Below are 23,931 nucleotides of genomic sequence, written 5' to 3'. Positions count from 1 at the left end.
CGAGTGCTACGATGTTAAACTACCTATCATCTTTCATGGTTAAAGTTGTGTAAACAAATAAAATATAAACGACGCATTGAAACTTAATTACCCTTCACAAACGACTAAGAACCGCCATTCAGTATATCTCAGTTTCAGGGAGAATCACTGAAAAGTTTTGTTTTGAAATGAGTATTAAATAGTTCAAACTGGTATATAAGTCGCCATTTACTAGCTAACTGAATTTTATTGCCAGCCTTACCGCTGCAGGTTACCAAGCAGAAAATCTAAATCTCGCCGTGACCTTCGAAATTTGCGGACAAAACGTTCTCATCACTTCTTATTTCTCGTGCCACTGTTATTTAGATACTTCTTTATCTACAGTCGCTTTCGTGTTTTGTTTTGCGGACGACTTTTCATCACAATAAACGTTTGACAGAAGCTCCCACGCAAAGAAGGGAATTCACAGCAATCTGCTTGCACAATGAGGCAACGTGCGGACACGAGAACGCCTATGCGTACATGAGTTCTTTCCACAAAATTTTGTGCATGCCCTTTTATTCCTGTGAGTTTGCGATCGTGCATGACGAAAGAGGCATCGTGTGGACATACTTTTACTGCAAGGACACTACTACTGATAGCCAAAGGTCGCAGGGCTTGTACTCACAACCTCTGTGACATAACATATCCACTGTTGAAAACTACTGTTTGAAAAATGTTTAGCATACAAACATGAAATATGACACATTCAATGGAAATATAAAGAACACATCACTTCTTTTTAATAAAAAAATAAACCAGAAATATTACGAATGTTAACAACTTTCTTTCATCTTTCTTTCTAAATATTAGTGCGTCACATCAGGATAATGTTACCGTTACAGTAGCTGATTGATACAGGCGAATTTTTTACGTCTAAACTGGAACATTTCTAAACGTCCAGTCAGCAGATAACGGTATCCTGCACTAGTTCGTGGATCGTATGTACCCCACTTTCTATTGTGGAAAAAGTGAAGAATTTATTGAAATATATTTTGGTAGTGAAAGTCTAATAATATTGCTGAAGATCGTCTTAGTCTGTACAAGTTCAGTTTAACAATAAAAGAGTTCCGAATCCTTACAAATGGAAACCATCAACAGTTAAAGTGTGGCACTTTCGATGGCTTTAAGTCTCGCGGCTGTACAGGTAGCGTGCGAGTTGGCAGTGGGCGCGTGTAGGAGGAATATTCATAGCGCGGCCGCTTCCTCTGCGGCGGCTCGCACACACGATACACACACACCGACACGCACGCAACCGCAGCTGACTCTCGCCATGGACAGCACACGCGTCCGGTGCTGCTATTCACTGCGTCACAACGCGAGGGCCATTATTAGCATCTATAGATAAGGTGACCATCCTTCTGAGCAGGGCCGGCGCAAGCCCAAATGCCACCCCGTGCGAGCTGCTAAATTGCCGATCCCCCTTCCCCCGTTTTTTTTTTCCAAAACGTTTGTGGAATTTTATTTAAACGAATCTGTAGTAAATGTCTTCAATCAATCACAATTTTTGTTTTTACTTTTCAGATCTACCTTGGTTTCGGCCACTGAGTGGCCAGTCCCAAAGCTTTTAATATGTGCTTACATCTAAAACGTCATGTTGACAGTTACGTTCAGCATGACGGTATAGATGTAAACATACCTCAAAACATTGTGAATAGCCACACTGTGCCCGAAATATATGTAGATCTGGAAAATAAAAACAAAAATTGCGACTGATTGGTGACATTCTCTACAGATTTGTACAAAACCGTCGCTGGGCACCAGCTCAACAATGGAGTCAAACCTGATTGAAGAAATCTGGACATATTCCAGGTTTCAACAATGTTGAAAGCACTTTTAGTTCTTCCTTCAACTCCAGTGCATCAGTGTCGCTTGACTCATGATCTTGCAAAATCGCTGCGAGGTTTCGACACTTTGTGCCCAGGCTGTCAGGAGGTACATTCTTCAGCTTGCCGATGTCATAGAGATAATCAAAATAATCACAATGAGATTTCAGTTGATTTAATCTCTCATCCAAAGATGTGGTTACTATATCTAAAAGATAATAGTAGAATTCAACCTTGTAACGTTTTGTTGGGTCATCTGTTGTCTCATCCCTTCCTTCATAGCTAAAGTGTATTGGCTTCTTACTTCGTCGCCAGGAAACGCTTATCCGTGGTAACGTTAGCCCTTCTAGCTCTAATTCTGTAGCCAATTCTTTCGAATCCGTCAAAAAATTTACAAACTTTTCTTCTGTTCTGCAGGTCTCAAAATATGCTTTTGTTCTTTCAAGCATTTCCACGGCTTCAGAAACATTTATGTCAATGGTCTGGAGGGTCTTACTGACTTCACTGATGTGAAACTGAACGTCGTATCAGATTATCAGAGAAGTGAGAAAAATGTAATTTTTTATTTGATTCGCAAGTGACGTTGCTTCGTGAGCGGTCATGCCATCGAATTCTTCTGATATCTGAACCAGTGCATCATAAACGCCTCCAATTTGAAACCTCAGGGGAGTAAGTGCATCGATGCGACTTTCCCACCTAGTATACCTCAGTGGCTTCAGCGACAGGTTAGGCAGATACTTCTTCAAGAAATTCCAACGTCGAACGGAGGTCGAGAAGAAGTCATACAAACTTTTCACTGTCGAAAACATGGAAACAGCATATTTAGAAGACAGCAGCATCGTTCACAAGATTCAATGAGTGACTGCTACATGGTGCATAAAATGCGTTCTTGTTCATATCCGAAATTCTTTTCTGGAGACCAGACTTCTTTTCTTTCACGTTTGCTCCATTGTCGTATGCTTGCCCTCTCATATTACACAACAGGATTTTTTTATCTTCCAAGAACTTGAGTACGACCTGCGTCAAAGTGGAGCTTGAAGAATCGGCCACTGAAGAAATCTCAGGAAATGCTCCCGAATTCGGACATCGTATACCCCGTCGAGTCTTGTTCCTGGACGAAACAATAAGTATGTGACCTATGATATGGATAAACGTATTATCAGGCAGCAATTTATATGACATTGAGAACAACAGAAAGAAATACGAACTTTGCGAAAACTGCACAACTTTTGTCAATCAGAAATGAGCTTCAATGCTAGCAAGGAAACGGTTTGAAGCAATGTTCTGTCTACGGATTTTTGTTTTAGAAAGTGTCAAAATTAACGTTTTGTTTTGTGCAGACTAGAGGACATTGTTGCTAAAAGACCATACTTTCTCAGGTTTTCATCATAATCAAAGCTACCAGTAGTTTACTAAGATGAAATATGGATTCACACGTGTTATACAGTAAATAAATGTTGGCAAAGTAATAGCGTGCGAGTAGTATTGTCAAACAAAAGTGCCGGTCAGAGTTTAATTGTTGTTCATGCAGGCGGAGACAGGTGTTTCATGGCTCAAGAACCAAAACGTTCGACTATCGCTCAGAAACGGATAGCAAAAATTTTCAAAAATTATGCCAGGCTTATTAGCAATGTCTTTATCCCTTGTAATTACTCGCAACGTATTTACCCATTCGATATACTTCAAGCCATTGTAGGTGTTGGACATGTTTGACTGTAGTAATGTTCAACCATTTTTTTCCATAATGCGGGAAGAATAAAACACTCAGAAACTGCCACTGAAGGGCTTAGCAAAATTGCTTCAGGCACAACATGTAACCGCAGTATCGAACATTGCATTCTAATTTCCAAATTAGATTTCGTCTTCTGCAAAATTAGTGGTGCGTAAACGCATGGCGCGTTAACAGACTGGCGCCAATCCACTCATAAGAATACTGGCGTGTACGCCAGACTGCTTCCCCCTCTCTGTTCCTCTGGCGTAAACACGACGGTGCTGCCACAGTGGCGAGGAACAAATCAGTCTTCCTCCCTCCCCTTGTTCAGCAGGGGCGGCCGGCAGGTAGTCGAGGCGCCATGCCACAGTTCCCGAAGCCGCTCCCTCCAAGGTTTGGTTTCGAATCCCCTCTTGGGAATGAATGTTGAGTTTGTCCAAAAAAAAAAAAAATGGGGGGGGGGGGGGGGGGGCGGTTGATTTGCCGCCCCTCGGAAAGTGCCGCCCCGTGCGGCCGCACGTTTCGCACGTGCCTTGCGCCGGCCCTGCTTCTGGTTGTTGAAGCTGAGTCCAATTTTATAACTGCTCACTGTTCAGTAAACGTTATATGTATGTTATTAAAGTTTACAACGAAATGAATAATAGGCATGAAACCATAATATAACGCTCATAATCTAAAACATAAGCTCATTCACTGTTGCTGTATAATTAAAGTACACTTCAATCTTAAAAGACAATAACAGGACACGCTGACTTAGCTAACTACACACAGCTTTTAACACTCAGTTGTTCGTGCCCTCATGCTCCTGTGATAAATGAATCTCATTCAGCAGATGTTTGCATCCCTTTTTACAGTCTGGAACCGCGCGACCGCTGCGGTCGCAGATTCGAATCCTGCTCCGGGAATGGATGTGTGTGATGTCCTTAGGTTAGTTAGGTTTAAGTAGTTCTAAGTTCTAGGGGACTGATGACCTTAGAAGTTAAGTCCCATAGTGCTCAGAGCCATTTGAACCCTTTTTTTTTCATCCCTTTTAAGCTTCAGATGTCATAAAATTCGGAACTGTATTGTAGATTAACTTTCACCATCAGTATTATTTTCAAAGTCTCTACTTTCATTTGAATTTCTCAGATCTTCACATCTTATTCGTCAATGAAAAGACTCGCCGTAATGCTGCATTTGTACCGGAAAGACATAACACAAATTCCGCAGTTTTAGAAATGTTCCCGGAAGATACATGTTTAGATATGAAGTACTAGAATATTTGTGCGCAACGCTTATCAGTAACAGTCCTTTCTATGCTCATATTTCTTTACTTGCCGAGGTGTTACAAAACTACTGCATATTACGACATTCTTGGCACAAATTATTATCAATTTTGTAGTTTTAAAAGTAAATAATTTTGATATAATAAAAAACAGTTATATCAAATTTTTTATGGCACTGGATTATGAATTAGTTCCTTATCTCTCCTGAAGTTACGAATTGAAAACACAGTGCTGTTGGGGCCATTGTGGAGTTGGTTTCAGTCTAAATTAAATGAATAAAGAACCTACTCACGCCAACGAAGTACACACGAAAGCCTTAAGCTAAGCATATGCCAATTTCGGCGCAAGTATTACCGAAGACTTCGAACTTGAAAGCATCAGCAAGTACGCCATGTAAACTCATGTAATACGGCGGGACATGGTATGTTAGAATAGTGCTACAATATTAAATAAACTATAGACATTTTTACAATGACAGAAGTACAAAACGTTATATGTTGAAACTTCATATGACCGACAATCTGATTTGATTTCTAGAAAGTGGAACATTTAGATGTCTTTAGAAGTCCCGGCAGTATCCGTTGGGGGCAAGGCGATGGGACTCCAAAAATCGGAACAGTCCTGGCCAAATCGAGACGTTTGGTCACTTTACCACAGATCCCTAGGTTGAACCTCTGACGTGGGAAAATCTTGTCATACCTAACAAGCAAACGAAAGCAATTGAGAGGAATTTCCGAACTGAAAGCCTATAACGCATCGTTTAAAGTTGTATTTAACTGTATAACAGCTTACCGTACAATTATTGGTATATTAACTTGACTAGGTTACAGAAATGAAATGTATTTTTTTACGGCTCTTTTGCTTTCCAATTCCTTTCTTTTATGGCGATTAATTTGTATCGACCGGTGTTAATAGATTACACAGAAAAATGTAAAAAAGGTATTAATATTGTTAAATTATTATTATTCGCCAGCACTGCCAGCTACAGCCGCCACAGTAGTTCTATTTATTGCACTACAATAACCGCTACAGACATCATGATATTGTAATAAGGATGTTTAAAAATATCTGTAGTTCTTTCCAGTTGGTAGTAGTATGACTATTCTGATCTTGAAACATTCTTTTTACAAAAATATTTCGTATTTTTAGGTTAGTGTACCTCAATCGGTAAAAACGGAACTCTTATGGTTACTGTTGTCCATCTGTTTATGACCTTTTTCCTCAGGGACAGTTAGAGATATCAAGTTGAAATTTATGTCGAATATTACGGTCTATGATCCCTTTTCGGTGCAAAAACTTTAAGCTTCCAAGTCAACGCAATCAAAAGATACAGAAATTTGTGTTATACTTTGATAGTCGCAAATTCACTCATCAAAACCTATAGATGAGCTAACTGTATACATAATGAAGTCTGTACGGACCCTCAGACCGCGAGTCCCACTTTTTTTAAACGCATTTGTTTATTAGAATTTTACGTTTCTCGCTGAGGCTGCCATGGTTGTCTCACGACGTTGCTATGATGTCACGTGACAATGAGCTATGTGAGAACCCGTATATTTTGATCAATTGACCACAAAAATATAAAAAAAATTTTAAAGTTTTTCACAAAATTAACATTTAGTGGTAGTAGTAGCTTTATTCATCCCTAGATTTCTTTTTACAAGGACATGGGACACGTCAAACTGTTTACAAGTTTAGACCAATTTAAAATAAGCTAATTCGTGTACACATACATTTACAGAGCTATAGTTAGAGACAATCATTAGATTTACTCCTGGTATAGAACAATTTTTTTTACAAATGACTTATTAAATAATGTAATGCCACACTGTTCACTCGTATCTCACTATCAGTCACTGCACACACTATACAAGCATCGTTTCATAACACTTCACTCACTACACACACAAACAAACGCACTGGTGATCTCTGGGCCATTTTCGGTACTACAACTTCCCATTTGCTATCCTGAAAAACTGAGTCAGCATCCCTCTATAACGAGTGAGATATTGAGCTCAGAAAGAGGAAGAGGAGTTAGTTTTGTGCAATGCATAGTTTGGGGGTAAGTTGTTCTAGAAACGGAAAAAAGAAGGAAAAAACACACATTGTAAATGTGTTATGTGGAATGTTGGATGTTATATAATCATTATTATTATTTATTTATGTAACTTTTTTTTACTAAACCTCTCTACTGTTTTATCTAAGTAATCCTTCAATGTATAAAACGTATTGCATAATAGGTACGTTTTAGCTGCCTTTTTAAATAAGTTTATTTTTGCAATTTCATTTATCTCTTTTGGTAATTTATTGTACAGCTTTATTCCTTGGTAGAAAATGCTGTTTTGAGTTTTATGTTTATGTTTTCTTGGCAAATGTAAGTTCAGTCTATCTCTTGTTCCATGGTCATGGACAGAACCGTTTGCGCAGTACTTACCAATGTTATTTTTGGTGTGTAGAACTGACTGGTAAATGTATTCACACGGAGCAGTTAAAATCCCCAGTGTTTACAATGAGCTCGACACCCATTTTTGGTTATGATTCTTACGGCTCTTTCCTGGAGTCTGAAAATTTTGTTCATATTGTGTGCATTTGTTCCCCAAAACTGAATGCCATAGCTAAGAACTGAATGTACATATGAATAATGTGTAACTAAAAGATACAGCATGTTACGTACTGATGGTAGGATTCTAAGGGCATAACATGCTGATGACATTCTGTTTGCAATTACCTTTGTGTTTTCACGCCACTTTAACTGAGACTCAATATTCATTCTTAGAAATTTTGCGTTCGTTACACAGTCTATAGAGGTGCCAACTACATTTAATTTAACATTGTAATTTGCCATTTACAAACTGAAATTCATACCATTAGTTTTCTTTATGTTCAATGTCACTTCACTGCTTGGTGACCAATCCGTAAACTTCCTTGAGACCTTCATTTGCTTTCTCTACAAGGAGTTCTCTTGTTTCCTCAGTGACTATAAGATTCCTGTCATCAGCGAAGAGAATTTTTTCACCATGAGTAACCTACTGGGAAAGTCATTGATGTATATAAGGAATAATATTGCTCCTAATGTGCTACCTTGCGGAACCCCTATATTAATGTATTTTGGATCTGATAAGTGTTTTACTAAATGTTTGGATCTATTTGAAATATGTGTTATCTCTACTCTTTGTACCCTATCTGCTAAGTATGATCGAAACTGCCATTAGCAACCCCTCTTATTCCTAATGCTTCTAATTTATTTAGTAGAGTCTTGTGGTCAACTGTATCAAAGGCCTTAGAAAGATCCAAAAATATGCCTGTGACACACTCATCTTTGTCAAGAGCATCAAGTACAACCTTTGTGAATTCTACTACGGCTGACTCCGTATTTTTGCCACTTCAGAAGCCAAACTGTGATTCGCTTAAATGATTGTATTTATTCAGGTAATTTTTTAATCTGTCTTTGATGTTTGCTTTTATTATTTTTGAGAATGGTGACAGCAAGGAAATGGACCAGTAATTCTCTATGTCTTCTGCATTACCTTTCTTAAGCAAAGGTACAACTCTTGTCTGTTTTAACTACTCTGGAAATGTCCTTGATGTGAAGGATTCATTTATTATATTTATTGGCTCTGAGCACTATGCGACTTAACTTCTGAGGTCATCAGTCGCTATTATATTTGTTAAGGGGCCTTGTATAATTTCTATGTATTGTTTCAGTGCAAGCATTGGTACTACATCTAAGCCTACTGACTTTTTATTTTTTAGTTTTTGAACAGTTTTATTGACTTCACTCTCTGTGGTTGGAAGTAACATCATTGTATTTAGTGCAACATTACTTACAAATGTTATATTATTGTTAATATCGTAGTAAGCAACTAATGAAAGGAGAAAGTGACAAAAAGTAAACAATCAATGGGACAGTTTTTAATCACCAATCATCATGAACTATATTTGTAAGCAATTTCGCATGTTTCCTAGACACAGTCCCACAGCTCGAAACTCCCATGTACTTATATTGCCTAAAACAATGTATAGTCCTAAATTAGAAATAAAATGGGCCTAAATTTAACAAATTTATATTAAAAGTACATACTGCTCCAGTGATTTCATTAGGAAACCACTCATAACAGCTGTAGTACAAACTGAAACTTATGTTGCAGTAACTTCAGATATACCAACTTACGGCGTCAATGATCTCCTCAATGTGATTACTATAAAGAGAGGTCACAATCTGCTACTACACGTACAGTAATATCTGCGCCAACTGTTCCTTTGAACGCTGTGACTACTGCAGTGCACTATATTCGTACAAGTACCACAGTGAACCGCTAGATGCCTCTCTTTTGCAGTAGCACCTATTGGTACTCGAAGGGTTAAAACGTCTTGTATGGTTAACGACTAGAGATATCTGAAAATGGATTCACGCAGCTTGAACACCTCAAGGAAACAGGAAATAAAGTATTTTACGGGTATTTGCTGCATGGAATTAGGTATGGAACAAACAGGCTTTCCACGTCATCGAACTCATCTTCAAAAGGCCAAAGTATCGTTAACCATTCTTGTAAAAGATTTACCGATTTTGGCAACTGACGTGCCACCCGTTTGTCCGGGCGCCACTACGAATTTGACACGAGGGAGTGCGGGGTATTGGAAGTTAAAATCAGGCCTGGATCTGAGGGGGGGGAGGGGTGGCAAACTGTGGTATCTAGCCCGGTCGGCAATTTCTTCAGAGGGCGCCGAATTCATAACCTTGTAGAAAAAACCTGTTTCATAAAGTGCCTAGCATCCAGAGAACGTTGGTCTATCGATTGTTCATATGACTTTGAAATGCGTCCCTGTTGGTGTTTGAACATTTTTGAATACATTAAAAGCCGTGTATATAAGAAGAGGAAGAACGTAGGGAAAAGAAAATTAACACTAATACCAAGTTGCGATACTACAATTACTGAAACAGTGCGTTCTTCTGCTAAGCAACACATGGCCGGCCATAGCCCTGTGACATCTTCTAGCAAGAAGCTGACTGGTGGAAGTGACAGATTTCGTGAACATGTTAGTGACAGTGATGATATTAACGAAGTACTGAATATTGGATTATTATCTTCTGTGCTGAAAGAAAGTGTTCTGTGCAAAATGTGTTCAAGTGTAGGAGTGGGACTAGAGATAACAAAGCACTTTGGTTTAGCTTGTGAGATGAAGATAATCTGTGCATGTTGCAAGTATCAAGTAACTTTCTACAATTCACATGCCAGTCTCTTTGGTGAAAATGGACGATCTAGAGTGTTTGATGTGAATGTCCGACTTGTGTATGGTCTTCGATCCATTGGAAAAGGGTCTGCTGCTGGTAAACTGTTTTGTGGTATTATGAACTTGCCATCGCCTCCAAGCAAATTTGGGTACTACTGTGAACTGGTAGGATCCTCTGTTGAAGATGTGGCTTTGAAAACCATGAAGGAAGCAGTGGAGGAATCTGTAGAAATGAACGGTGGTTCTAGGGATTTGGTAGTGGCATTAGATGGTTCCTGGCAAAAGAGGGGTCATAAATCCCTGAATGGGGTTGTAACTGCTACTTGTGGTGATAGTGCAAAAGTGATAGATGTTGCAATATTATCAAAACATTGTAGGTGCAAAAATAAAATCAAAGGAGAGCACAGTGGAACCTGTGAGGCAAATTTTAGTGGATCAAGTGGAGCAATGGAAGTGGATGGAGTGAAACAAATTTATGAACGTTCAGTTCCCAGATACAACGTTAGGTACAAATACTACCTTGGGGATGGTGACTCCAAAGGTTTCAAGACTGTAGAGGAACTGAAACCATATGGAAATGAACTTGTAGTTGAAAAGTTGGAATGCACTGGGCATGTGCAAAAGCGTATGGGTGCACGGCTTCGAAGGCTCAAACAAACTTTGGGTTCAAGTAAGCTCAGTGATGGAAAGACAATAGGAGGGAGAGGCAGGCTTACTGATGAGGTGACTGAACGTCTACAGAGATACTATAGGTATGCTATAAGGCAAAATACTAGTAATGTTAGTGACATGCGAAAAGCAGTGTGGGCGTTGTTCCTTCATACTGCCTCTTCCAATGAATACCATCAACACAGCCTGTGCCCAAAAGATTCCTGGTGCAAATATAATGCAAAAAAGGACTATGATCACAAACATGGTTTGCCAGCAGCTGTGATATATGCAATAAAACCAATTTTTCATGACTTAGCACAGCCAGAATTGTTACACAAATGTCTACACGGAAAGACGCAGAATCCTAATGAGAGCGTAAACAATTTGATTTGGAAAGTGATTCCTAAAACGGTGTTTGTAAGCATAAAAACACTGCACTTTGGCATTTATGATGCAATAGCAACCTACAACCAAGGTGACAGTGTGAAGTTCTGAAGGCATTAGGATTTACAGCTGAGGTGAACACTGTACGAGCACTAAGAAATATTGACAGAGAAAGGATAAGAGGAGCAGAAAGAAGAGAAAGGCATATGAAGTATGATGGAACAACAAGCCAGAAAAGAAGACAGAAGAGGAAGCTTTTGGAGGATGAAGAAGAAGACCCTGATAATCCATCCTATAGTGCAGGAAAGTATTGAGAAACTTTGATGGCCATTTCCCGTAAATTAGAATTTTTCGAATATAATGAACATTTTCTCAAAATTCACTCAAGCTAGAGAGATGAAATTTTTATACAGCACTCCTAGTGGTCAAACTTACATTGTAACACAGCCATTTGGCAATGTGTTCAGTAGTTTCATTTCAGTTTAATTATAAAGCAATTATTTGTAAAAAAATTTGGGTCATTAATAAAAAAAATAATTTGAAGGAAACTAGAAAAGCTACTCCAAAATCCCTCTGTCATAACTGCAATACTAAACCACTCTATATGTAAAAAGAAATTCAAATTTTTCCGTTTGGTAGTTTATTCATAAATATTCCTCAAACTTAGTGATTTTAACATGGGCAGCATAGGCACCTCCGGCTCCCCTTAAGAACTCACACACACTTGAACATTTTGCATGTGTGAATGATGACTGTTGCTATAATTATTAGATAAATCCACAGATTCAGACCACCAAAATGGAACTAACCACCAACAGGAATAAAAGGTAAGAAAGATTACATATCATCTTCTCGGTGTATCCAAGAAAATGAAATCCTGTCAGAAAATTTTTGCCAGAACGCTACACCACTACGGGCCAGTTGCAAGGACCAGGTTAACAGCCGCTTAATTTCTATTCTCAGAATAGCGCAGAAACGTATTGTATGAAGACGTGATAACGCCTAACCGAAAAATAAATTCGGGATAACTTAACCGCTGATTCAGGCAGGATTAGTGAAATTAACCGGAGAATAAGTTTTGATAACGGTAGGAATAGTTACAGAACTAATGATGATAAGATTGTTTGTCTGATCGAGGGAGGAGAAGAAATGGGGACATCACACAAATTATATATAAGAATATGGCGACTCCAAATTTATATAAACATTTCGTACTACTACTTTTCGATTTCAGGCTTGAGAAACTAGAGCACATGAATGAAATGTGAAACTCTTTCCTAACATAAAACATTTTGATTGTAGTAAGTCTAAAAGGCATTTGATATTGATACTTCTTGAATTATATTCTGTCATGTTGTTCATGTAAATGAGGTGCATAAAAATGACCATTTGTGCCAAAACAGTCTCGCTCACTTGGCGTGTGTTTCTACTGCTGCAGTATTAGAAACGCCTATTTCGTTTTATCTAGCAGACTGTGAAAAAATAGACGTAATCAAATCGAGAAACGACACTAGTCTTTGGTACCACTCGTATTAACAGCTTTTTCAGTATTAGGCGACAATTTGATTTTTCATGTAGCTAACATTTGACGAACTTTTATGAGGCAATCCATTCTTTCCCAGAAAGGAAAGCACGCCGAGTAAAGCTGCAGCGAGATTAGAGAGAAAAAAATGCTGGGACATAAGGACTGAAGAAATATGTACTGTCTTGATTGTCTCTTATCTTTACTGCTTTTATATTTCCTATATTTAATTTTACCTCACACAAAAGAGAAAGTTACTAGTTAACAGGTAATAAAGAGTGCAAATTTTCTGAAGAGTTCTTATTCTCACAGTCACCCAGTATTAATTGTGACGATTTTTTTAAGGGTATAGGACGTCAAAAATTGATCAAATGGCTCTGAACACTATGGGACTGTAGCGGTCGCGCGGCTCCAGACTGAAGCACCCAGAACCGCCCGGCCACAACGGCCGGCGATAAGATGTCAAACGGACCGCCTGGGAGCAGGAGAGCAACACAGAACATTTTAATTTCGACTGTCCTGAATATAGGCTTGATGGCTTCCATTACAAAATACACACTTTGACTTCCATAGAGCGAAATACAGTGACGTGGGTAGAAGAATGCTGCGTGAAGAGGTGTGTCCTGCACTTTGTCATATCTATGATCAACAAACATGTTTTACATTTCCTCGAATATATGTGTTTTGAATATAAAATTCTTCAGGAACATGTGCGGTACAACATGAACATAGTTTTGAAAAATATTTTTTTAAAATTTTTGATGTCCTATCTCGAACACTCGACGTCTGGGAGGTGGAGGTGCCACTATCAAGTTTTTGCCCCGGGTCGGAAACATCGTAGATCCGAGACTGGATATCACCCCACATTTTTGGTAAGTAATCCGATGGGACCGATGACCTCGCTGTTTGGTCTCCTTCCCCGAATCAACCAACCAACCAACTTTTATTATTAACTTTATTGACATCTATGTAGTAAATAAATGTTTAAATGCACTCCGAATTCAGTCTCTTTTTTTAAGTAACAGCTTGATGCTCTTGGTTACCTGAAACAGGTAAAAAAAAGAGTGGTACATTCATGAAGTGAAGAGTGTCGTATTACTGCATCAAATATGCATGTAACACAAGAAAAAGCCTGAAAATGACTTCTTGGCTCCGTGTTATTCACGACGCGCTGTGACATTTCTTATTTAAAACAATTGATGCGTGCGCACGACGGAAATTAAGAACGTGAAACAATCGTAAACAGTAGTCCCCTAATTTCTCATAGCATCAAACGTGGCGGCAAAGGCTCCAAAGCAACATATAGTGTAAGTCTGTTACGCCATCTCCCTTATTATACCTCCGTCGTCGTAGCGTCTTTGTTTCTATCACGATGCATAACACTGGACATAGTGATATGCAGTCTCTCAGTCCCCCAACGGTAAGGTAAATGCACGGACTTCCAATCCCTGCCCATGTGCACTACAACGTGAGCATATTTTTTAAAAATAATTTTTTTTAAAGTTTTTACTTCCTATCTCGTACCCTCGGATATCGTAGATCCTGTACTGGTTAAAATGTTTAACCTTTCTTTATCAAAGCATTTAAATGTTACAAATCACAACAACTGAACTCATTACAAATTGGTGACAGATGAAAACTGGAAAAGATTCCGCAAAACAGTGAGAAAATCATGTGACCAATTGCAGCGTTTCACTAAGGGTCGATTGTGTAAACATCGCGTACTGGAGATCAAATTTGACATTAGATCAGGAACTGAGTTATGTTCAAGATTCAGCTCAATTGTATAACGCTAAATTTGGATGCACCGAAGCAGGTTCCGATTTGATTTAAGGCAGCACGTAAAATGCTTCGCACCAAGGCTTAAATCGGCCATCGACACGATTATTGCGCTTCGACAGCAGATATTTATCGTACATCGTAGGTACACAGTATTTATTATCGACGGTGCCGTCGTCAGAAAAAGGAGTGATTACCAACTTTTCTGGTAATTCTGTTGGGTCAGTATAAAGATATAACTGAATGCAAAAAAAAAAAAAAAAAAAAATTTCAGATAAAGTCACTGAAGCCAAGAAGGTAAAGGCATGGAGAGAAGCTGCTGCTGACTATAATTCTCATAGCATCGGAACAGAACGTGATTGGAAGATTTTGAAAATGTTTTACGAAAATGTTAAGAAAATAACCAAGGAAATATAAGCACATGGCAATTTTAAGGAGTGCTTTCTAATTATTACATTTCATATTTTACGTAAGTTGTATGTAAACTTTTCAAGGTTGAAATGCATAAAAGTGGAAGCGGTAATCTCGTGACGCCTACTGTTACAAAAAGTGGACAATAGCTAATTGCAGCCCTGAAGCCACAAGTTTTTCCTATTTACAACCCCTATGATGACGATGAAGATTTTCATCCTGAAGTTACGTGCAGTGGTTTGTAAACATTTTGATATGATTGCATAAATTCTTTTGAAGCAAGTTTGCTGCGTAACAGAGATTCATAATATTATTCCTTACGTTCTTGTCCCAATACAGATTCAGATAAGAATGGTTACAGTTCATTTGCAACATCAGTAAACGAGGAGAGAGCTGTACCTTCAAACGAAGCTATTACTCTCGTTGATGACAGTAAAAATGAAAACGAAGGAGAGAATGTTTATATTGACCTGCTAAGAACGGTAATGCATTAAAACAGTGTAATAACTTTATTGTGACAACACAGCATCGTTTATTTTGCACGGAAACTAACACGCCGGTCAGGACTCTGTTATAGTGTCAGAATCTCATCCCAAAAACAAAAGAACAGAAAATGTTCTCGATAAGAAATACCAGTTTTACAAGAGCAGTTTCGAATGCCTCGAGCCTGAACATAAAATCTAAGTACAGTGCTTGCTTGCAGAACTTGAGATAAGAATGTAGACCCTCAAAATAGATACAGAAATTAGAGAATTGGATCTTAAAGAAATGAAACGGCAATCAGACATTTTTAATCTGAAACATTGTAAATTTTTCCAATCTTGTAACTTTTTGTAAAAATACCTCGTTAATAAATTTAGGTCTCATTGCATTGTGACTGTCGTTACCTTCGTTTTCTGTCGGTATGTATCCTACTGGAATTTCTTCGTGGACAGATTTTCATCCCGAAGCTATATGCTGTGTTTTGTATACATTTTAATACGGTCTGATTAATGTTTTGAGACGTATTTGTTGTGTAACAGGTAGTTTGTAATATTATTCGTGGTGTTCTTGTAGTGATACATAATTCAATGAGCAGGAGACAGAGAACTAAGTAGAACTAAAAGAAAGGAAAAGAAAATCTGGCGTTCCAACGGACACTTTGTACATTTATCCAATTTTTAACTTCTTACATAAATACACTGTTAACGAATGCCGCTCTCACTGCATTATGACCCCCGTTGACTGCAATTTCTGCATACACTCTTCTCCCAGCAAACACATTGTCATCAATTTCAAGCTCCTGCTCTGATACGTTGACAGCCATATTCTGCAATACAAATGCGGCAACTATTATAACCGCTGCACAACTTACTTTCACTCTGAGTCCTAAACTCAAACAGGAAAATCGTCTTTATATTGCCTCAAACATTCTTTCGACTGCTGAGCTTGTTTTCTTGTGGGCACAATTACAGATCCTCTCAGCTGCCGTTTCTTCACGACGTACCGGCGTCAACAAACACCTACAACACTGATAGCCACTGTCTCGCAGGAGCATGCCTTCCGGAATTCCTCCTGTTTCCAGCCGAGCATGACACGTGAGTTTCCGAGAAGACTGCTGTCATGGGCAGATCCTGGCGATGTAGCTACGATATTTAAACATCGGAGCTTAGCGTCTGAGATCATTTGTACATTTGAAGAAAACCACCCCTGAAGATTTCTATGTATGTCAACATTGTCGCCACCAGGCGATTTGATGGAGATATGAGCGCAGTTAATAGCGCCTAAAATGCCAGGAAAATGCACTATTTGATAAAAATCACGCTGGGTGTTCCTAACATCATTTTCATCCACTGGCATCTTGATAAATTCATTTATCAAGAAGGCAATGCACGCCGATGCCTTATGGACAGCTCTGCAATCTGTTGCTATGTCTACATTAAATAGATCACCAACCACAAACTGAAAGATTCCTGTGGCGTAAAGTGTGAACGTTAACAGCAACATGCACATTCGCATTGTAGTCAGTGACTGCTTTCATTTGGTTGGTTTCGTTAGATAGTCACTAAGCCTTAGTTCCAACTGCTCTACAGTTCTTTTTTCCAAACGAAACCTCATCTTAAATGACTTGCCATATAATTCCAAGAGTGGGCTAACCCTTTTACGGAACGTGCGTGGAGCTCGCTAGATATCGTCGTCGTCGTCCTCAGTGGACACACCTAAATACTCAGATATCTGTAAAGTAAACGAAAGGAAACAACATAATTCACATCGCGTAGGTTTGTTGCACACAGAATTTTGCCTAGCAGTCGTCCAGATCGCTCTGAAAACGGAGAGGGTATGGTATAGTTTCCGTGATATGGAATGGAAGGGTGTGGTAATATTGTTATAATTATTTTTACGAACAGTAAAGAGGAGAAAGTAGTAACAAACGGAAAAAAGTGAGAGATTTGACTTGGTTTCGAACACGTGCGCAGCCTCTGCGCCAGCGACTAATGATTCACGTGACGAGGCTAGGTATTTCAGCATACTTGCGTATGTTCTGTTTTTCGACGTACGTACGTGGAATTGTCATGGTTGTTTGAGGACGTGTTCGGTAGTTACAAATTTAATACGAATTGCATAGTTACTGCTTCTCGAGCCGGGAGAGAATATACATAAGAAATGTTGAATAGTTATTAGCTGCTGTCAAAATTAACACACTTCTGTTTACTGCAAACATTCCGAATATTCCTTTCTTAGTCTGCTGCTAACAAGGGAACCTCCCCATCGCACCCCCCTCAGATTTAGTTATAAGTTGGCACAGTGGATAGGCCTTGAAACACTGAACACAGATCAATCGAGAAAACAGGAAGAAGTTGTATGGAACTATGAAAAAATAAGCAAAATATACAAACTGAGTAGTCCATGTGCAGGATAGGCAATATCTAGGATAGTGGTAACTCACGAGCGCCGTGGTCCCGTGGTTAGCGTGAGCAGCTGCGGAGCGAGAGGTCCATGGTTCAAGTCCTGCCGCCACGGTAGCTCAGCGTATTCGGTGAGAGGGTTAACTACCCTCTGTAATAAAAAAACTGAGTCAATCGACCAACAATGAACATAAAAGGATGTCTTACGACGTCCGCCCCGAACAGATGCAACGAACAGAAGCGAACAAAATGAGATTAAAAAAAAAAAAAAAAGTCCTACCTCGAGTAAAAAGTTTAATTTTCAGACAATTATTATCTGTCAGTCCGTCCGTCTGATGCGAGGTAACTGCGCCGTAGTATGGGGACGCTACACCTAAACAAACATCCAAACACACGACGTCAGTCGACAACAGCGCACGGAAGAGAGAGTATTCCTGCTAACGAGGATCCCTGGCTGGCAGTTGACTGTTCGCTACTATGGACGAGAGTGCATTAAATACGTGAGATGTATTCCGTAGGCAATATGAATCCAGCAAATATAGCTCGCGACTTCAATAACAATCGCACGGTTTTGCAGTGCGGTCGCAAAACACAGACAGTAAACTTACTACAATGAACAGAGACGTCAATGAACGAACGGACAGATCATAGCTTTGCGAAAATTAAGAATGTAAAATCTTCACTCGAGCGGAGACTTGAACCAAGGACCTCTCGTTCCACAGCTACTAACGCTAACCACGGGACCACGGCGCTCCTGAGGTCAGACTCTCCAATATGCTGCATATCTTGCACATGGACTATTCAGTTTGTATTTTTGCTTCTTTTATTTCATAGTTCCACACAACTTCTTCCTGTTTTCTCGATTGACCTGTGTTCAGTGTTTCAAGGCCTATCGACTGTGGCAACTTATAACTAAATCTGAGGGGGGTGCGATGGGGAGGTTCCCTTGTAAGTGTCTATAAAATGCCTTTGAACTGTTCACATAAATTACACGAGTCGTCTCCCAAAAGCTGTTATAAGATTGATCGTTATGTACACACGGTAACCTAACCTTCCAGATCGAAAAAAAAAAAGCATTTCGAGCATCCGAGAGGTGGGAGTGGCTGGTCACATATTTACTTACCATTTTTTTGTGTTGATAACTGTTTTATCATTCCGGTTTGGTATCTACAAAAAAACAAAAGCGATGAATCGTGATGCCACAACAATATAAACTGCCGATTAGAGGTGAACCTGACATTGAGCCGCTAATTTTCGCCAGTCAAATATGACCCGACTTCACGACGATATGATCTGGGATTAACTTTATACCACGCAGATTTCCAGGTTAAGTTTGATCTGAGGTAATTTTCTGTCTTCATCTACGGTTAAATGCTTTATACAACTGAAGTTATGTCGTTTCGCCGCTGTCAACGTAATGAAAACCGTCGACACTGCTTCGGAAGCTGCTGACGCCCCACTGTGTCATCAAAAAAGCGTGACCCTCTTCTGTAGCGACCGCCCCGATACCAGTAGTCTCATGTTGTCAGTGTGGCCGTTCTGTAGCTCGTTAAAACGAGCGACGGACACTTCAGCAACACTGAAGGTCGCTGGGCCGAAGTCGACATTCCATTTCCGTGATCTCGGTCCTCCCGGAACGTCACTCGTGACGTCACACTCACGTGCTGTTTGCTCTTGGCGTACTGCCTGCGGTTGACTAACCGGCACAGTTCGTGCAGAATGAAGCCCATTCTGTTTTATTTCTTTGTCTGAATCACCAAGCCAAGCAAAGGGCCAAGTATGTGTCTGCCCGATTACAAAGAATGCACTCATTCCGTATAACCGATGTGCAGCATTTCTGCTTAGCAGCCTACCTGCAGTGCACAGGTGGGTCTGCATTGCTTTGCCGGCGACGTTCCTAAGTGATAGTTACTGTTCCTGTTCAGTGAATGGTTCTGTCTCGAGAGTTAATGGCGGTGACGAAAGTAGAGCAGTTTCAACCACAGTGCTGGTTTTTGTAGCAAAGAGCCTTAGCGTGGGACTGTTGGAGGTGACAATCATTGCCTTCAGTCGACCAGGAAACCATATCACGTGCAAAAACAGTCCTGGAGAATTCTGCAGACGCCGGTAGAGTCAAAACAACGGTGCAACTTTTAAAAAATATGAAATGTTTGTCCATGGTGAAAGTCATTACGGACATCTAAGAGGAGAAACAGCAGTAGTCATCTGAGAATCTAGTACACTCCGACCTGTGTTTTTATGCTTTTCAATTGCGCTGCGTTGCTGAGATCAAGACGGGGAACCGGCCCGCGTTACAATCCTAAGTCCGTGGTATGGTTTAATGCAGCTCTCCGTGCAAGTCTTTTCAATCTATGTCCACCAGAACCAGCTTACTATAATGAGGTCTTGGTACCCCTCAACCCACGTAACAATACTGCCATTCCTTACCAAACCACAAGTTCCCTGAAGTTTCAGGATGAGACCATGTTGTGCCATAAATTTCTTTCCTCCCACTTTCGATTCAGTACCTGCTCAATGGTTATTCGATCTACCAATCTACCCCTCATCATTCTTGTTTAGCACCACACTTCAAAAGCTTCTGTCCTCTTCTTGTCTGTAGCATTTGTCGTCGACATTTCACTTCCATGTAACGTTATACTACAGGCAGACACCTTCACAAAAAACTTCTTAACTTAGTATTGCATGTGTATTTCCATACGAGAAATAATAATAAATAAATAATAACTTTATATTCTATGTTAACATTCTTCTCTTTTTCTGAAAAGCGTTTCTTGCCATTGAAAGTCAAGATTTTACGTCCTCTTCGCTTCTACAACCTAGCACAACCGCCATAGGCGCCTTACGCTTTCCAGGTTTACTTTTAATAAACACATACCAAAATTTTCTATTACAGTAAGCAGTAGCGTACACAACAGAAAGATCAGATTTGCAGATTTGAACGTATAATGTCACAATTTTCCAGCCAACCGGTTAGATATAGAATTTAAAATTCTTTAAGTAGTTTTCAACGCCTACTAGGGACGCCTTCTTCAGAGAAAACTGTTACCTTACCTGACAGTATCACAGGAAGGAACATTAATAGCAGGTAGGCATTAGAACAAACACTTAATTTTTACAAATTAAATTGCACAAAAGTACTCACATGTGGTTAAAAGGAAATTTGAGCGCCACTACTCTAGTAAAAACATTAAAACCACAGTTAAAACATTTTACGTCTGAATACTTAAGACGTATAGTCAAATTTTTAAAACAATACATAAATATGCCACTAAGGGCACTACATTGGTATAGGACACGAGTGAGTAACAGCGACTGCGGGAGCGGGCCGTAGCAAATGACCACGAGAACATGATACAGCTCGCGCCATCCAGTAGCAGAACTTACAAAGGTTTAACCACATCTATACGAAATTAATATAATAGTGATTGACAAAAGCAAGGGAGAGGAAAACAGTTGTATGTGTGTGAATGTTATGTTGACGAGTTGCGCAATAGATTGATCTGACAAGTACCCTTTGGCTCCTGCAAGAAGCAATTTCCACCCCACACTACTACAGAAGTCAGACAGACGCTCCTAACGTACCAAAAAGAAATGCCTGTAAAACTTTCAGTAATAAATGTCTTCTGGAGTCGTCCGCTGTAAGGAAAAGACAAAAAAAAATGTGTGTGAAATCTTATGGGACTTAACTGCTAAAGTCATCAGTCCCTAAGCTTACACACTACTTAACCTAAATTATCCTAAGGACAAACACACACACCCATGCCCGAGGGATGACTCAAACCTCTGCCGGGGTCAGCCAGAAAAGACACAAAAATATTCTATTTCCTTACGTAACAAGTGGGATACTTGGGTGCTGGTATTGCTAGTTAGTGTAAGAAAAACATTAAATGAATGGAAAATATTATTTATTGCAAAATCTGAGAAAATCAAGTGAAACTTCTATTTATAAACTGATACAGAAATTTCCGGGTTCTTTTCGGAATAGTAGGTTACCTTTTATGGATAGGAATCCTGTTAATGAAATTTATATGAAAGTGTGGGAAAGTTCTTTTATCTCTTTTCTTTAAGAATGTTATTTACTTGGGAGAATAGCTGAGAGCCGCGCCTACCCAACTTGAATAATTATCCGACTGAATTTTTCTAAGTATGGTCGAGGCTGTCGCGTGAGAAATGTAAAGGAGTAACGTGTATGAAGGTGTTATTTCTAATGGAGGAAAGATGGGGCTCGCCTACGCTGTAGCGCACAATACCGTGAGCTGTGATGACTGCTCTCTGCGTCATTTGTCGCTGAAAAATAACAAAACTATCTCTTTCTGTCTGGATTGACCTTCGCCAATTGAACTCTCCCTACGCCTTGACGAAGTCAAGGACGACTATCCGCCCATAGTCTAAATATTGGCGTGGTACACCGGTCAGATAACCAGTCCACCGCGATGCCACTCAATGTTCGCTCGCAGGCGCTAACTAATACTTCGTCTGTGTTCACACCACACATTAAGTGTCGCGGCCAACACAATGAACAAACGCTTAATTGTGAACGACTCAACATAGAATATCACTCCGATTCGCTAGTGAGAGAGGTGCTCTCTCAGTGCGGTACTGAGTAGAGAATTTGTTCCTCGCTCTCTGCGTACATGCACGAGCGCACTCGCTCCCACTATGTGTTCCCACTTCAAGAGCGTCACCAGAACGACTGCTCTCCACGCATAAAGCAAAAGGGTACATCATCCACTGTCTTTCCCTCACTCCTCTGGCTCATTGCGTCAGAAATAGTCCTCCAGTCAGCGTTACTCTTACAAATGGGTGAATGGCGCTCCGTTTAAGCCGACAAATCCGGAAATATAAAGCATCTGCGTTAGGTGTTTACTGTCCACCTGTGAGAACTCTGAAACTGTACACTAGGTCCGTCAAAAATGTGTATTCTGGGGCTCTCCCAAACAATACAGCGAGTCTTGCTTCTAAGGTGAACACACAGGCCATTATCCCTTTTCTCTGGCAAAAACTGTTTTGGTCCCTGGGCAGTCGGCCGGCTGGCACAGCTGCGTGCTAACTCACCCTCCTATGGACTTTCCTGCGGGCTGGTTGCCTCCGCCAAACAAGAACTCCTGTGGCCACCATGTCTTGAATGTTTGTGTACTCCAGCCTCGACTTTTTAATCTTGGTGCACACTTGCGATTTATTTATTAGATTTGCATATCGATTAAGTGGAAATATGTAAAATTGACTCTACCCTATCGAGTCTGGGCTCGAATGAAACTTCTTGATACGCAGAATATGATGGCGAGGTCGGAATATGTAAGAAATGAAAGTCAGGAGACCACATCACCTTACACAGTATTTAAGGGCTTAACAGGGAAGTGGATAACCAACATTACCTCTCAGACATCTTTAAGTAATGGCTTTAAGCCATTGAAAAAAATTATTTTACAGTACTGCAGTTGTTCATTTAATATGAGGCCATCATTCAGAGAAAGATGTTTGAAGATCTGTAACTCTTCCAAAATGTTTAGTCTAACACCTTTTGTTTCACAGTGCAAAATACCGATGTCATGAATTTCCATAGGTTTGTGGCCTGTGATCAACAGTTGGTCGGCAAAGGTTGAGTTATGAATGTTGGAGTAATTTATCCCTAAAAGATGCTCATTGTATCTAGTAGATATATTTATATATTGTTTTAAAATTTTGACTATACCTGTTATATATTCAGGTGGAAAATGTTTTAATTGTGGTTTTAATGTTTTGACTAGAGTGATGTCGTTCAAATTTCCTTTTAACCATATGTGAGTATTTTTATGCAATTTAATTTGTAAAAATTAAGTGTTTGTTCTAACGCCTACCTGCTATTAACGTACCTTCCTGTGATGTTGTTAGGTAAGGTAACAGTTTCTTCTGAAGAAGGCGTCCCTAGTTGGCGTTGAAAAGTAGTTAAAGAATTTTAACTTCTATTTGCAACCAGTTGGCTGGAAATTTGTGACATTGTAGTTAATGACGGTAGCTGATCACAACCATGTTCAATACATTAAGGTTTAAATGTTTTTGTTGTTGTTATTTTTAATGTGTGTGTGTGTGTGTGTGTGTGTGTGTGTGTGTGTTGATGCTTTTCGATGAAAATGAGTGAAAAACTGAAGTTCAACGTCTCTTCAGTGATGTGGTCATTAGACTCGAAGGAAAATTTCGCACGGACCAAGAATCATTAAGGAAATAGGAAGTGCTCTCTTCCAAACCCTCTACCTCCGCATTCATCTTA

The sequence above is a fragment of the Schistocerca serialis genome, chromosome 1 (assembly GCF_023864345.2).
Source record: "Schistocerca serialis cubense isolate TAMUIC-IGC-003099 chromosome 1, iqSchSeri2.2, whole genome shotgun sequence".
NCBI classification, from domain to species: Eukaryota; Metazoa; Arthropoda; class Insecta; order Orthoptera; family Acrididae; genus Schistocerca; species Schistocerca serialis.
Note: the sequence above shows the minus strand (reverse complement) of the source record.